The 17,061-nt window shown below is 41.2% G+C and overlaps 1 protein-coding gene across 6 annotated transcripts in view; it reads right to left on the bottom strand.

Moving 5' to 3' along the window:
• The window catches only part of GRIK1 (glutamate ionotropic receptor kainate type subunit 1), a 152,374-nt gene that overhangs the window by 74,438 nt on the left and 60,875 nt on the right, over positions 1–17,061 (bottom strand). Inside the window, exon 1 of one of the 6 annotated variants that reach the window (XM_083500341.1) lies at positions 15,093–15,540. The exons of the other annotated variants lie outside the window; for them this stretch is intronic. The gene's annotated coding sequence lies outside the window, so the exon portion shown is untranslated. Of the gene's footprint in view, positions 1–15,092; positions 15,541–17,061 lie in introns of those variants that run through there. 6 annotated transcript variants of the gene reach the window in all.

Raw genomic sequence — 17,061 nt, 5'->3', positions numbered from 1 at the left:
GTTTCAGGTGACTGGACTAAGATGTAGTTACTAAAATCATTATTTCAAAATGTAGTCATGTCATACATCTTGTGTATGCTCTGCTCTGACCTTGATCTGTCTACAGTAAGTGTCTAGTAAATAAGTCACACTAGAGAACATAAATGCATATACCAAGTGGCAACAGTTTTTGAGACAAAGACAATAACTGATCTGATATTTTACCAAATGTGTTATACTTTGCATGTAAGTATTCTCAGTTCTATACCTAACATAAAAGTTAGCAAGGCTGCAAAAAACTTTTGCCTGGTACTTTTGAAGGCTGTTGCAAGTCAGTGTAGACAATAGTGGGCTGTATTAGAGGTGGGTAATGTGCGACCCTTTAGTTATTGCTAGACTGCCATCTTCACCATTCCTGACCATTGTACAAGCTAGCTGGGGCTGATGGTTTAAAGCAGGGACTGGGAACCTATGGCTTTCTGGGTGTTGCTAGACTACAGCTCCCATCATTCCTGACCATTGGTTATGCTGGCTGGGGCTGATGGGACTTGTAGTCCAGGAAAATCTGGAGGCACACAGATTTCCCACCCCAGGTTTAATGGCATCTTTTTGCTTCCATTGGAAACTATGTACCACACCACTGTTTTCATTTCAACATAGATTCAAACCAGGACAAGAGTTATTTCATTATTTTCATAAATAACTAAAGAATAATTGTGAAATATCCCTTATTTAACAGTGTATCTTTAAATACAGTGCACTTTTAGAAACAAGAAATAAGTATGAACAAAAAGTAGCTATAAACAAAGTAAATAAAATGCAGTGGCTAGAATGAAGACCAGGAGGGAATTCACTTTTAAATGCCTTATGGGACAAAGCATGGGTAGACTCTTCTCTGAGCTAATATTACTGACTTTTTCTCTGGAATTATTATACAATTATGTATAGTAAAGTTCTGTTTGTGCAGTTATGAATTAAGGACATGTAAAGAACTCACACATAGATATTAAAATCACCATATTCTCACACTCTTAGATGAGAATGAGGCTGGAAGGTTATTAGATATTTCCGGCAACCATTTGCACTTCAGTCAGATTAATTGCATAGGTACAGAAATACCTTTGGACATTACAGCCGGAGACATTGTCACAGCATATTAACATTAACCCCATGATCAAATTAATATTTCAACCTTATGTGTTCCTGCCGTAACTCCTGGGGAAGCAGAATCACAGAGCTGAGAAAGTCTTGAAGGTGAGCTAAGACAGGATGTTCTAGATGCAAACCTTTCTAACAAATTAGGCTACATCAATTAAAAATATGGATTTGGGTGTTCAAATCAGTGGCAGTAGAGAAGGCATCAAGGAATCATGCTGTCAGAGCTGCTTGAAGATCCTAGCTCACAGAGGATCACGCTAGCCAGCGATCATTAAGTAAAAGTCTTTATTGAATTACAGTTTCCATTCTCATGCTGCTGCGCGCAACTCTACGTCTAGTAGCTAGATCGGCGAAGCTCCGTCTGAGTCTCCGCCCCGTGTGCACCAACTTAATATCCTAGCCTTGCTCCACCTTTTCCGCCTGACTGTCCTCCTCTGGGTCCCTCTACCCCCCGGGGCTTCTTCCTTCCGGGATTCTTCTGACGCTGACCCGGACCCTCCTGCCTCCTTGCGCCGGGCTTTAGGACCTGGTTCCCTTTCGGGGCTGCTTACTGCGCCGCCTTCCTCTGCATTTGAACTTGGCGCGCGCGCCCAACCTTCCACTTTCCTCTTAACCGTTTCTTCGCTCCCCGATGGAGGTGTGGCCACTCCTGACTCATGCCCTCCCTCCTGTGGTGAGCTGCCAGCGCTTCCCCCCTGGCTCCCTTCCTCTTCCCTGCTTCCTGGCGGTGACGCTGGTCCCGATTTCCAGCTGCTCCCCCCTGAGTCCCCTCTGGCTCTATCTTCCTGGGGTGCCCCCCTAGACTCCCCCCTTGCCCTGGCCACTGGTGCTCCTTTCTGTGAATCCTCTGATTCACTGGAAAGACTAGGAGATCTCGGGTCGTCGTCATCACTCATCTTTTCTTCTGCCTCCTCCCCTTCGCTCTCTGTTTCCTCCCTTGCCCGTGCCTCTGCTCCTAAACCCCTGACACATGCTTCCTATATCACAGATGTAACTTCCTGTTCCCTCCCCACTCCCACTCCCTCTCTCTCTTCCTTTGACCAGCATTGGATGCAGACATGCCTTCACTTGCTCCAGTTTTAGGCACAATATTATGCCTACATACAGTGGTACCTCGGGTTACATACGCTTCAGGTTACAGACTCCGCTAACCCAGAAATAGTACCTCGGGTTAAGAACTTTGCTTCAGGATGAGAACAGAAATTGCGCGGCAGCGGCACAGCAGCAGCAGCAGCAGCAGCGGGAAGCCCCATTAGCTAAAGTAGTGCTTCAGGTTAAGAACAGTTTCAGATTAAGAACAGACCTCCAGAATGAATTAAGTTCTTAACCCAAGGTACCACTGTAGTTTTTACTGCTGCCACTGCTGTGAACCAAGACGTAAATCTTACTTCTAAACTTACTTTACAAATTTTTGTCCGATTCTTTTTTAAGCAGGGTAAGAAGGGGGCAGCCAGTTTACTTCATAGTTGAGATTGCTCAAAACAAGTTTTTACAGCCTAATTCCTATGCTTTTGATGTTGTTTCAAACTGTTCAACCCACATATGTGGGTGCCTGGAGGGATAAACTGCAATTAATATATCCTCTCCTACCCAATGAATATATCCCCTCCTACCCATTAAAACTCATCTCACACTTTTAGTGTGGATACCCACGTTGCTACCTCATATGGAGATGCTCTGGGTGGATGACTGTATTCCTGGAGGGATGCTTCACAGGCTAGCTAACTATACGGTTGTCTGTGGGGAGGAGGGCAGTCATCCTGTGTCCCTTGACAACAACTGAGGGGGTTTATATGGTTAGTCAATCAATTAGTCCTTCTGATTTGCCATAAATATAAAGTTATCTTTTGTGAGCTGCTCTGAGTGCAACTTTCTTAATAACAAATATGAAATAATATGCATAAATATGCATGTAGATAGACAGGATAGATAAAACAATTTTTGTGTTTATTATATGGAGGTTCCTGGTTCCCAACAGAGTCTTTTTCAATTAGGCGTTCAAGCCTGAAAGGATTTCCCTATGGCTCTATTGACATAATTCACGCTCCCGAGTTTCTCAGTAATGAATCCCTTTTTAAAAGAACAACTGACCTGATTTACTTAGTTTTGGACAGTGGGCACGTGTCTGTAACATGTTAAAAGATTGCCTGGGAAGCAAAAACATTTTTGTGTGCCTATGAACACCAGTTATGTGCTGGCGAAGTATCAGAATAACTAGTGAAGCAGGGATATGAAATTTAGTGGTTAACTGACATGCATTTATTCATTGTACTGTCTGACCAGCATCTAGTGATGAGGCAGGAGCTAAGCAAGAGAACATTGAAGGAAGCTGAGCCAAGAAGCGCAGTAGAATCAGTTATCCCAGCAAGAGTCCAAGAGCAACTGAGAGTCTTATATTCTCTTGCCAGCCTCTCCTTTTCCTCTGACTTCTCCCTCCTGGCAAAAAAAGCCTCTCCTATGACAACCCTGAGTTTGTCACCACTGCTGCCTTGAAGTCCAGGAGGCAAATGGGGAAAATTATACACATACAGACACAACCTGAGGAAGGAAGCTTTGAAATGATGGAACTGTTACCTTTTCTGGACAAAATAAATCCTCTGTGGAGCCCTTTTCTGGGCTTCCTTCAGAAAACAAAATATATTTTTTTGACCATCCTTATCAGAGGAATTATGTGAGTGAGAAACAGAGGAGCAAGAGAAGAAGGGACTGTTTTGACACTTAAGGGCACCCAAAGCCTAGTAATGTGTGAAATTCCCTTCACAACTATGTCACATCAAAATTTTGATTTCCCGCAATACCCTCATCAAGGATCCTACAAATTTGTTTTGACATTATAAACATGCCCATATCATGCCTCAGATGATTAGACACTGAATCCAAATAGAGCAACCTTGACAGTAACTTCCTTCAATAGTGTTGGTCTATCTGCCAGAAAGCGGCTTGGTCATGCTGGCCACATGACCCGGAAGCTGTACGCCGGTTCCCTCGGCCAATAAAGCGAGATGAACACCGCAACCCCAGAGTCGTCCGCAACTGGACCTAACGGTCAGGGGTCCCTTCACCTTTACCTTTATGTTTTTGATAATTATCCACAGTCAAGAGAAGGAGCACACAGATGGATGCAAACCCTGAGCAGTGTGAAATAACAAAAATGTTATTTTTAATCAAATGAAATTATAGACATCAATATGTCAGATTATCACTTTTGCCTCACATCTTTGTTAAGCACATGTAGCAAGCTATAATGCAGAAAGTGTTCCACAAAATAATAAATAAAATATACTGGTAATCATAATAATATAGCTCACCACCTTGGGATGGGAAGTAAAGAGATTCTTAAGAAAAAAAATCTTTACCTTTCATGCATTCAGTTCATAGTTTTCAACTAAGACATGTAATGGTTTGATCTTGCCCCCCCCCACCCAGTCCTCTTTCTTGTTATATGGGCTATGTGTACAAAGAATAAACATTATGTCTTCCTCATCAAAAGTTACACTGCTCGAGTGCCCATTAGTTATCTATAAGGCGCTTACAAGCATAAGGTTTTTACTGTAGCTGCAGAAATCTGGGCTTATCCTGGAAAAGCATGGATTAGCTGAGATCACAGCCTTTTCATATAGCACAGCTTTAAAAGAACAATTTGATTTTTGGAATAAAAATAAAAGAGAAAGAAAGAGAAATAAGAATACAGTGTCTTTTGAGTTATATCTGATTTGTTCCCTTCCTGCTACCTTTTTCTTCTGAACTAATTCTGTTAACTGCAATGGCATTTCATTGATCAATGAAATAATAAGCTTCCTTTCTTCTCAACTCCAGGGAGTGATCTACCTAGATCTTTGGAACAGCTTTGAGATTAGGAGGGAAATATGTGTGCTCTTTTCTACTTCATGCAGGGGGGAGAGGGAGAAAAAAATGCAATACAGTTGGATCTAGGATTGAACATTAAGAACCATGATGACTGCATTGCTTAATATCTTCCAATTAATATACACATTCATTTGTTTAAATGTAATATTTTTCTACCCTGACTTTCATGACATACTTTCACAAGGTGGCTTACAATGAAAACTTTTACATATTTAATATTTTTATTGTATTGAACAAACGTAATAAAAGCAACATCAGATTAAAAACATTACATGCCACATCAATCTCCACAGCAGTGCAAGATTCCAGGCACCTACCCAAGGTTAATGTTTCCTTTGGAAACAATATATAGGATGGTGGCAATAAGAGCATTCAAAAGACTTAGCATAATAAAAGTATTTAGAGAAAGACCACAAGAGAGGAGCCCAGACAGTGCTCCTTTGAAGAGGGCAGGATTCCAAAAGTGTGCGAATACCACTGAAAATGTACACACCACCTTCTAGATACCCCCCTTCCTCTCTCTCTCTCTCTCTCTCTCTCTCTCTCTCTCTGTGTGTGTGTGTGTGAGAGAGAGAGAGAGAGAGAGAGAGAGAGAGAGAGCGCTATGAAAGTGGGAATACCACTAACTGAGAAGATTAGTTTATTCTGAGATCTAATGAAATGTTATCACATCAGATAAATAACCTATTTACTAACTGGTCATCCATAATGTATATCAGGCAACAAGAGAGGAGGTTGGGAGAGGTAGGTATTAGTTATTTGCTTCTTCAGCACAGCCATCTAGTAGCACATCATTATTTAGCACCAATACAAAATGAGTACATGTTTTCCTTCTCCCCTGACGATAGTTAAGAGGCATCTAATTGCTAAGTGGATGAGATATGCAGAGCCATTCCAGTGAGGGCCTGGGGAGCAGGGGGCAGCAGATTATCTGTTCTATCCAAAGCTTTTCCCCTTACAGTATTTGCACCATGCCAGGTCCAAACTCGTAGCTGAGGGGCCAGAGGATTGGTCTCCTTGGAAGATACACTGAGTTTTATATCAAAAGTTGCCAGCATCCTTTCTCCTGGCTTGTTGACAGGAGGATCATCAGCAGTAGCTTATTGCCCACTTACCAGTGGCATGATCATAGACTTGTAGAGTTGGAAGGGAATCCCAAAGTCATCTAGGAGGCTAGAAGTGAGGCAGTGCTGCCCCACCCACCACTAGGGGTTGGGATTGTAAAGCATTCCTACCTAATTTTTTATGGTAAATGCCATAGCTGCAGGAAGCAGTTTGAAAATGTTTCAAACATAACCTTTTGTTCTGTCTATGGAAAGCAAATATGCTCATTTCATGAACAAATCAGGTATCTTTGACCATGATCAGTTGGTACACAATTACCATGGTTGTCATTGTAAGATGTAAGGCATAGATTAAATATCGCTTGGTTAGGACCAAGCAAAGATTAAAAGCTATAAAGAGCATTGAGAGCATCTGATAAAAGGACACTATGGTGAATTGTGTTGGAATATGTTCAGGCGGTTGTTGCCATCCAAGCAGAACTGTTCTCTGATGCTTTTGCATAAGGGACCATTTACACTTGACCGAGTCTGTCGCTATGTGACAAGCAAACACAGCCATTCATGGGAAGACGAAGAAGAAATGACAGTATGTGTGATGCTGCTATAGACAAAAATATTTCCATACTGAGCTTTTAAGCTGAAACAGTTTCTTGTGATTTTCAGGCCAGCAACAAGGTCAGGTTGCAGATAATGTTAGCACCAAACACTTTCCATTTTTGTATAACAAAACTTCAGCATTTGACAGAGGGAAGCAGCTACCTTTGCCTGACGTTGTGCGATGTTCTCTTGGCTAGGATCCAAAGACCTCTTAAGGCTCTCCTGAGGCTTTTGGCTTAAATCAGTAGACCCTTCCTGCCAGATCAGTGCTTTTACAACTCTCTTCAGTCTTCTGTCATGTGGCTGTTCAAGTCTAAATCACTAATGGCTGCATGAAACAAGAACTATCTAAGCATTTTACACTGAAGAGGCTTGTTCTACACTTTATCACTCTCTTTGGGAAAAACTGCAGTTGTATGGGTGGTAGTAGCATTCCTTCTATTTTTACCCATGATGCACTCCGATAGGAAACTTTCCATCAGCACATACATGTGGAACTGCACTCATTTTTAATTTCTTTACAAGACTGTGTTCTAAATGATGTCTCTTGGCTGCCGTATAGACATTAAAAGTAAGGGGTCTGGGTTTTGAAACTTTCTTGGCAATTATCAATCTGGAACATTACTGCTTCTCAGTCCACCAAGGGCTGTTTGAATTGAGAAATGCTCTATTCATGCTATCATTAGTGAATACTAAAATTCCAAGATACTGCATTGTCTGCACCCACTCCTAACTCCAGAGAGCAAGCTTTGCTAGTTAAAATGGCAGCATTGCTTCATGGCAGTTGTTTTTTAATCTTTTTTATGGGGGAAATGTTTTTTCCAAAAGCCTACACTTCCTTGCCAGCTACTGAAAAATACTTCCTGTGTGAAATAAGATAGGTATTATTATTTTAAATAAGACCATAGCCCTATTCAGGCATTTCAATTACTTCCTGAATGATCTAATGCAGTTCTCTGCTTTTTAAAAATATATATAACAAAGTCTTATTTGTTTTATGTGCATTTTAATAGAACGCCAGAAGTCGTGCCTTTTACCAGTTCGGGCTTCAATCTTCCCATGTCTACTCAGAACATACATTCAACAGGGTTTATTCTGAAGCTAAGTGGGGGTAGGGGTTTGCAGCCTTAGATTGGTACACCAGCTGGTATACCCTAACTAAAGTGTTACACTTGTTGCTAGTGGATTTCCAGACTCATTTTAAATGCTGGTTTAGACCTTTAAAGCCCTAAATGGTTTGCAGCCAGGTCACTTGCCTGTCCATGTTTTAAGACTGGCCCACTTTTAAGATCAGTTAAACTAGTAGATACTAAGGACAGGGTCTTCTCAGCAGCAATCCCTAACCTTTAAGATGTGCAGATATAAAAAACCCCACCTGTTTCTCTCACCTCGTGCAAGAGGTGGCTGGGTTGGATATGCTGTTTTGTTATTTTATTGATGCGACTTTGGGAATGGTTTTATCTTGGTTGAATTATATTTACTATATGCAATGTTATACTATCGGACTGTATTTTTATGATCATATTGCTTTTCACCATCACGTGTTCTGGGAAAAGAAGTATTTAAATATTTAAAACTAACTAACTAACAAACAAATGGAAATGTCTTTTTAATTACAATTTTTCATGCAGATTTTTTTTTAATAAATAAAAAAAGATTAATGTGGAAATGGGATGGAACAGACTTCCGAGTGAACACACATGAAAGTGACGTGAACCAGAAACGGACTGATTAGCCCATCTGTACTTCTAAGAGCTGTGCAGCTGATGAGAACAGAGAACCCCCACAAGAAAGTGGCATTTTAAAGTGGCTGCAATGTATTTCATTCTTCTCTTTGCTCCCCACCATCTGCATTTTACTTTTACTTTATATTTTGTCAGAACTTTAAATAGCCTTCGGTGGACAACTCGTGTTGTTGTATGTTAGATTAAATATCTTTTAATGGTCAAGATGTAGAGCTAATGGTCAGCAAATCTGGGGAAAGAAAGAAGGTTGCAATTAAAATAATCAGGAAATGAAAATAATGTGAATGCCACCAGAAGCATGAGTGTTAGGACCCAGTGACTACTGTGAGATATTTTAGTGTGATAGAGAAACAAATTGATTCATTTGCGAAATTTATGCTAAACCTCCTTTCTCGGCTATTACTTTGTTAAATCCTGCTTCCAACTGGATAGCATATTTTACAGGTAACTTAACTTAATGGTTGTTGTTTTTTAAAGTCAAATCCTCTTTGTAACCTTCATTTCTTCCTAAAGATAAATAAGCAAAACTTACTCTAAGCTAATAACTACCATTAAGCCCAAAGAAGTACAGGGAAGGAGGAACCTGCACTTCCCAGAAACTAATTAACAAGTTAAGTCAAGCAAGCAAGCCATAACGTTAGCTTCACTTAGTGTTATGCATTTTCATAAAGGACATGACCCCTGCTGGGATCTACTCACCCCAGCTGGTAGGGAAATTGATTTTTTCCTCCTTTATGCTAATTAACAGCAAGACTGGAGATGAGCGGTTGCCCCATCCAAGATTTTAGCAAGAGAAATCTGGATGACTCAAGCAGTTTGATATGCTGTAGCTACAGGGGAAGATAATCAAACTTCCAAACCACCAGCCATTCTGGCATGTGTGAAAAATTTCTTTCTCACCTGGCCCATTTTAAGGAATGTGCTGCTATTGTCGCCCTAATCTCCAAATGTAATGCAGTGGGAATGGCTGTACTGCCAGAGAAAGGGATGGTGGGAAGCCATTTTGATCTCTTAAAATGCTATATAAATGGGTATATAGACTGAAATTGCAGAATAGTGCTATGGGGAAGAAGTACCTAGGCACCTTTTAATTTATTTTAAAGGACTACTGACCACTTGGGTATGATTAAAGTAGAGAAGCACTCAGTTTTAAAAGAACTGTGAACAACCACACTGTTATTTCACAGACATGAAGACGGGTGAACTGCGTCAGTCCTCATCAGTGATATAAGAGGCAATATTCAACAGGTGACTTGTCATTCCAAGTTGGAGAACAAATAACATTTTAGCAACAAAGACTCTACCGGGGGGTATGATTCCTTCCCCACCCCAGTTTTTATGTGCATGTTCAAGAAGGAAAAATGAAAACACAACTTGGAGGAAAGACATTCATAACCCACATGACACCAAAGAACTGCAAGTGTCAGGTCATTGCTCCAAAAAGAAACCATCTATGCAGTCTTTGCTAAACCTACTGAAAATATTAAAGCCGTTATGGCAAAGGTATAATTTGCTAGAGTCTTCTTGTGCCTTTCAACCATCCCAGCACAGGGACCATCTCTGCCCTATCTTTAATTAGGTATATAAACCAATGTACCTGTTAAAAGCAAAGCCCTGTTGTTTCAGCTGGTAGACTTCTAATTGGTCCCCAATAGTATTAAACTGAATTACATCTAAACCCTGTATAGCTGGTTTGTGGACTAAGCAGTGTGCAACCTAATGAACCTAGATTCAGCATGTGCATGCCTTACTTTCCATCAAATGTGTAATATCTGCGCCAGAAATCTGTATTAATAGAAAAAAGAATATGAACTTTACAACCAGAAACTATTGTCTGTAGCTATGTAGATGCAATGCACTAGTAGAAGCTTAATTTAAATATAAAACTACTCACTCTACCTCAAGGAAATAAATGTAGTAGCTTATGAAGATTATAAGGCATCAAGTATGGTTCACAAGCCATTCTAGGGCTATGATTTCACTCCATCCACAAGCTCTTAACAACTTGAGCAACTTCAATGAAAACTTTTATGATAGTCCTATGGAGCACACATGTTTTGCAATGAGTGGCTTCTGCCTTTGGCTTGCTAAGTCACTGTGAATTTGTATGCTCTGTATTTTATTGGGCAGCTGTCAAACATATTCAAGAAGTACTGTTTATATAGGAGTCACTTGTGCAATTTGAGACACATGGAATGCAAGTCTATGCATGTTTGCTCATCACTTTGTTCAGTGGGGCTTATGCTGTAGTAGGACTGCAGTCTTAGAGCCCCATTACACCTTCAAATTGCATTTATTGGATTCGTTGATGTGGGGGGGGGTCAGGATTGTGCCTGTTCAGTAGAGATGTAAATGGAAGTGTATACATGCATGGTAGGACCTGTACAAATGATCATGGACCATCTTGTGCAGGGTCCCAATCAAGTGAAAGAACCTACTTATGTACAGTTGTACATGTGAAGACTGCAATTTGCAATTACTGCTTAGCATAATGAAAATCTAGGGTGTGAAGCTAGCTGATTCGCATACCCCATTAGTGAATGTAGTTTGAAGATATGGCTAGGGCTAAGGAATGGGTAGCCAATGTGGTGCCCTCCAGATTTTGTGGGAATACATCTCCCATCATCTGGTGCTGGTGAGAGTCTAACAACATCTGGAGGACACCATATTGGCTACCCCTGAGCTAATTAAATTAATTTATGTTATAGTTGACAGAACTGAATAGCTCAGAGTGGTCTTGTAGTAGCATTGTCATGAAATCCAAACTTAGGTTCCGTATGCAGTACACTTCTTTCTGGCAGCATTAAGAACCAAACCCTGCCCCTGTTATGTGGTATGGAATAACACTTGCCCACAGCTCCTCCATGAAGCTTACACCAACTATTGTACCTTCCAACAAGCATAAAGGCTTAGGAGAAGCATCTGGTATACAGCACCTATGGTCTTCTCCACAACTTCCAAAGTTGATGGGAAACTTGGATGCTCTCTATGTACTACTTTCTCCTACTTTCTACTGCATGCCTTTCCTTAAAGGTAAAAGGTAAAGGTACCCCTGCCCGTACGGGCCAGTCTTGCCTGACTCTAGGGTTGTGCGCTCATCTCACTCTAGAGGCCGGGAGCCAGCGCTGTCCGCAGACACTTCCGGGTCACGTGGCCAGCATGACAAGCTGCATCTGGCGAGCCAGCGCAGCACACAGAACGCCGTTTACCTTTCCGCTGGTAAGCGGTCCCTATTTATCTACTTGCACCCGGAGGTGCTTTCGAACTGCTAGGTTGGCAGGCGCTGACACCAAACGATGGGAGCGCACCCCGCTGCAGGGATTCGAACCGCCGACCATGCGATCGGCAAGTCCTAGGCGCTGAGGTTTTACCCACAGCGCCACCCGCGTCCCATATGCCTTTCCTTACAGTACCCTTGAAAACAATTTGCATCATGTATTACCAGCTCCTACTGGCTTCCCCCATCCCCCATTAATATGGTGCAGGATCCCCTAACTACTGAGGTTGACACAATCCCCAACCTTTCATGAAACTACCGAAGTCACTATTTTCACCTTGTTGGTTTCCTAAAGCCAACCACAGCTCTTGTAACATGACAAAAAAATTGAGACCCGAACCTAAGCAAGAATCCAAGAAAAGGAAGTTCTCTTGCTGTGGGACACCAAGTACTTCACCATGTACCTTTACTGTCTGAGCGTGGATGGAATCATCAAATAAGTATGTAGACAAGATAAACTGTAGGGTACATAGAGCACAGAGCACCTGTAGCCCAAAGCCACCAGCTTTAATTGTGAGTGGCATGGAACAGGAATCCATCCCATGCAGACCCTGCAGCACTGATGTCTTCTGCTCTCTTCTGGAACAGATAATAAGCTTAACAGCTGTTCTGACAGTAGTGGTTTGCATTTCTGACGAGCCTGTCAAATTTGAAAAACCCCAGTGAGCTCAAAAGACAAAGTACAGACTCCTGCCCAAAAAGAATAATGCAAAAACAAATACTAGCTACCTTGCCAGAAACAGTTGGGCTAAAGAAAAGTTGCACTAGTCCTGTTGGGATGGATCCCTCAAGATGGAAAATGAGGGGTATTAGTAATGTTATTAATACGGAGCATTCTGCGTGATTCTGAACATAGAGACTTGGGCAATTAGAAGCTATGATTTACTGTACTTTTCGTTCATAAATCAAGCACACATAGAAGATGATTATAGTGCTCTACGTGACATGCCTTTAATGATTTAGATTGGATCCTGCTGAGAAGGATTTAATTTAAGGCACTTGTAGCCCTGGGATCAAATTATTTGTAACAGTTGATTGAAGCTTATGCTTCCCCCTACAGCTTAACATTTAGCCAGAGATTATCCTTGTAGTAGATTCCATTTGACTCATGCAGAGCTTCAGCCATTATTTTCTCAAATAGTTCAATCTCAAGCGGTATTATCTATCTCTTATCAGCATTATTGTAAGGTACCTATTACTTTTAAATCACCTGTCAGAGTAAATAAAACTTAATGGATAATACAGTACACTTATTGTCCCTTTCCCAATCATTTAGCATAAGATTTCCAAGTTTTAGAAAATCACTTTCTTTGATAAAAAGAATGGAAAATGAATGCTACACATTTCTTTGGAAGTGCACTTCAACTAAACTAAGTGGGACTTCTGAGTAAACATGCATAGGATTGCACTTTTAGCTCTTAAGAGCTTGTTAGGAAATGCTGAAGCAACTGAAACGGTTTTTCAAACATTTCAAAGATAGTTCAAAAATCATGATGACAATCCATATTTTTGGATAGATACAAGAGCGGATGCCATACCTTAGAATCAATCCGTATCATGACACCAACTGTACCATGCCTTCCTCTTCTGCACACGTTGAACAAAAAAACACACCTAAGAGATGTGGCTTGATTTTTGCTTCCACACTCTTGTTGTGCAAGGAAAACAGCAGCTTGACACATCAAATAAGAAGTTTTCTTATGCTGAATCAGACCATTTAAGCTACACTCACAGTGGCTAGCTAGGGTTTCAGACAGGGGTATTCCCAGCTTTACCTGGAGATCCCAGGGATTGAACCTGTAACATTCTGCATGCAAAGCAGGTGCTCTGCAACTGAGGGAAAGCCTCTTTGTAGATAAAGCTGGCTCATTCATTCAAACAAACCAGGCAATTGTCTAGAAAGGTGTCTGTCAATTAGGTCAGAAGCTTTAGTTTGCCTCTGAATACCACTTATTGAGAACCACACGTCCAGGTATCTGCTTGGCCCCTGTGAGAACAGGATACTGGACTAAATGGTCCTTTGGCCTGATCCAGCAGGCCTCTTCTAATGTTCAATTGCACTGCTTCTTATTTGGCTGTCACCACATGCAAACTGAGGTGATTCTTCCAGGAATTCTCTATGACATTATAGAGATTTTAGTCAGCTCATGTGGAGATAGCCTCTCCCACTAGACTTAGATTTCAGTACCCCTGAGCTAGCCTTCTGTACAAAAGGCTGGAAACAATATGATGAATATTGGGTTGGATCCAGACTACATTAGTTGAACTTGTGTCCCACTGAAATTGAACAGGATGAGTTGATCAAAATTTGACTTCAATAGGAAAAAGTTCAAGAACAAGTTGTCTGGATTCCATTGAATGCATAGCCTTCTACTATTTACCCATAGCACCAGGGGACCAATTGCTGAAATACAAAAGCAGCTACCCGAGGAAACCCGGCAGCGCAATGAGGGGAAGAGCTGCCACGGCCGCATTTGAGCAGCTAAACCCCGCCCCGAGCTTCCCACCGATTGGAAGACTGACCGGGGAGCATGGCACATCAGCAGTGACGTTGAGCAGGGGCCGGAACGCCCCCTGTAACGTTCCAATCCCAATTCCTCCCCTCCGGGAGGAGGAGAGGCTCTGTAGAAAATAATGATCCAATCTCCATTATATTCACATACATCGTACTTTGAAAAATGAAAATCAGATTAAACATTAGTGCTTTTGCTTCATGTATGAATTCAGCAGAGTGGCACTCCTAATTACATATAACATTTAAACAAAGTTAATAGCTTTCTCTTTTGCTGAAAATTGGGGGGGGGGGTTACACCACAATGGATTGTGCAAAATCTGTATAGAAACAAATCTGCTTAATTAAGAGCTTTCTGGTATGCTGCCTGTCAAGGAAACTAACATTTTGCATAGCAACTTGGAGTCATGTGCTACAACCCACAGATTATGTTTTTCTCAACACTGATGGACATGACGCAGCAGCCCTATGGCTGAGCTCATAGCAATAGGAAGTCCTTAACATGGAACAGATTATTATAGATTACCGCAGCTGGCTGCTGTAATTTATAACCGTATCCAAAATAGGCAGCGGCAAAGTACAATGTTCTCCTAAAAAACGTTAAAATAGTTCAAAAAGCTGGTGGAAAAACCCATCACAGAATGCTACTAAAAGGTGGGGAAAGGACTGCATGCGAAATCTGAGCATAGGAGTCCCCAGGAAGGCGTGAGAAGGAACTGATCACTGAGGACATGGTAGAGCCCACATCCCCCCTTCCTCTTCTCTAGCTGGCCTTCTGTACACACACACACACAAACACACACACACTTTTCTGCTGGATCAGTCCAGAGTCTTTGGTCTGATCCAACAAAGCTCTTCATACTGATACCTTCCATATACTCAGTTTCACTAACCTTGGGATGGATCATGTTCCTAATTATACAAAGCCAGAATTTCCCATATCTTGGCACTTTTGCTCAAAGCTGTGATCTACAAGCCACTTATTGTGGAATAGTCCCATAGCAACGGAGGTGCTCCATAAAAGGAGTATTTCAAATGCAGCTTCCCTTTACAAAACAAGACAACTAGCTACTTCAGATACTTCAGTACAAAGCTTTCACACATGTATATAACACAACTCATAGTCATGTTCATAAACCTTAGCATTTTAAATATTTTTCAAATCACTAGGCCATATTTAATTGGAGTCCTGATTACTCCTGAAGAATCCTGATCATATTACCAGCTGGTTAGCATGTTGGTATAAGTAGCCCATATAAGCAATTTCAACAGTTGTGAATATAGAACTCGGAAATGGTACTTATTCCAGACGAGTTAACATCAAGTACGTGGGGAACATCTTGTCTGTGTAGCATAAATTCCAGGGATGACAGTGACTAAACACCATGTGAAAAGTTACAGATATCGTCTTCTCTCCCCTCTGCAGAAACCTGTTTGCTTGAATGGGAAGATTCTTTACAACTGCTCCTTTCCACTTATTGCTGCCAGTACTCAGAGTAGTAGTGCTGACTGCAGTGTCAACCCAAGCAGTTGCTTATAGCAGCAATGATTTTATAGATGCCTATGAAGAAGTGTGTGGTCTGCGAGATGTGCCTTAAAGTCCTATGTGAAAATAGAGAGCACACCTCTCATATAGTGGCTGAGTTAATATGCATCAGGAACCTGTTTCATGTACGAGATTCCACCGGTCTTTGGTTTATTCACAGCTCTTTCATGTGCCAGAGCACATGAAACCACCGTTCCCTGTGATGCTGAACTATCGGAGCCATGGCATGTTTATATTATGATTTGTGAATACAAGCCAGGATCAAACCATGGTTTCTGATCCTGGCTTGCTTTGAAACCACAGTTTAATACACTGCAGTTCTAAGTTTGTAGGCAAACGGAATTGTATTTAAAAGAAAGAAAGCAAAATAAGCAAACCCTTCCATGAAAGGAAAGGAAAGGAAAGGAAAGGAAAGGAAAGGAAAGGAAAGGAAAGGAAAGGAAAGGAAAGGAAAGGAAAGGAAAAGGGTGTGTCCCATCCCAAGGGCCAAGCAGGCTCTTTCACATTTTCCTATTATTTCTTTACTGGACCCATGTACAGTGATACCTCGGGTTACATACGCTTCAGGTTACATACGCTTCAGGTTACACACTCTGCTAACCCAGAAATAGTGCTTCAGGTTAAGAACTTTGCTACAGGATGAGAACAGAAATCGTGCGGCAGCAGCAGGAGGCCCCATTAGCTAAAGTGGTGCTTCAGGTTAAGAACAGTTTCAGGTTAAGTACGGACCTCCGGAACTAATTAAGTACTTAACCCGAGGTACCACTGTATTGCAGATGCTGGAGATGGCAACATGTCTCAGACCAGTCCTGCACAGTGCTTGGTGAACTTGCATGCAGTTATAACTATTTTATTCACATTTGTATCATAATGTTTGCCATGGCACCCTGGAGATGTTTTCATAACTCAAACCTTAATTATACAGATTTCTTTTTTAAAAAATTAAACATCTGAAAATAACTCTCTCAGATGCACACAAATGAAATCCAAGTTCTTTTGCAGCATCTATGGTTCACTGCAGATTCTTCTATATACATTAAAACCTTTGCCAATATCCTTTCTTGCACTCAAGGGACTGCAGTTGCACTTACATAACTTCATAATTAAACTGTTTACTTAAAATGGGTTGGAAAGTAGTTTGCCTTTCATTGTACCTGCTGAACTTGCTTGCCTTTGGAAAACTACCCAATCACTTATTTTAAATGGCTGCCAGAATTAAGTTTAGCTTCCAGCCTCCAATTTTGTGCTCTCAGATAATCCAGGATGCAATTTATGAGAAAAGAATTCAAGCATATTTTATACTACATATGCATTCA

The sequence above is a fragment of the Podarcis liolepis genome, assembly GCF_965112155.1.
Source record: "Podarcis liolepis genome assembly, chromosome: 4".
Classification (NCBI taxonomy): Eukaryota; Metazoa; Chordata; class Lepidosauria; order Squamata; family Lacertidae; genus Podarcis; species Podarcis liolepis.
The sequence above is the reverse complement of the archived record's forward strand: the minus strand, read 5'-3'. Positions and strand labels throughout refer to the sequence as shown.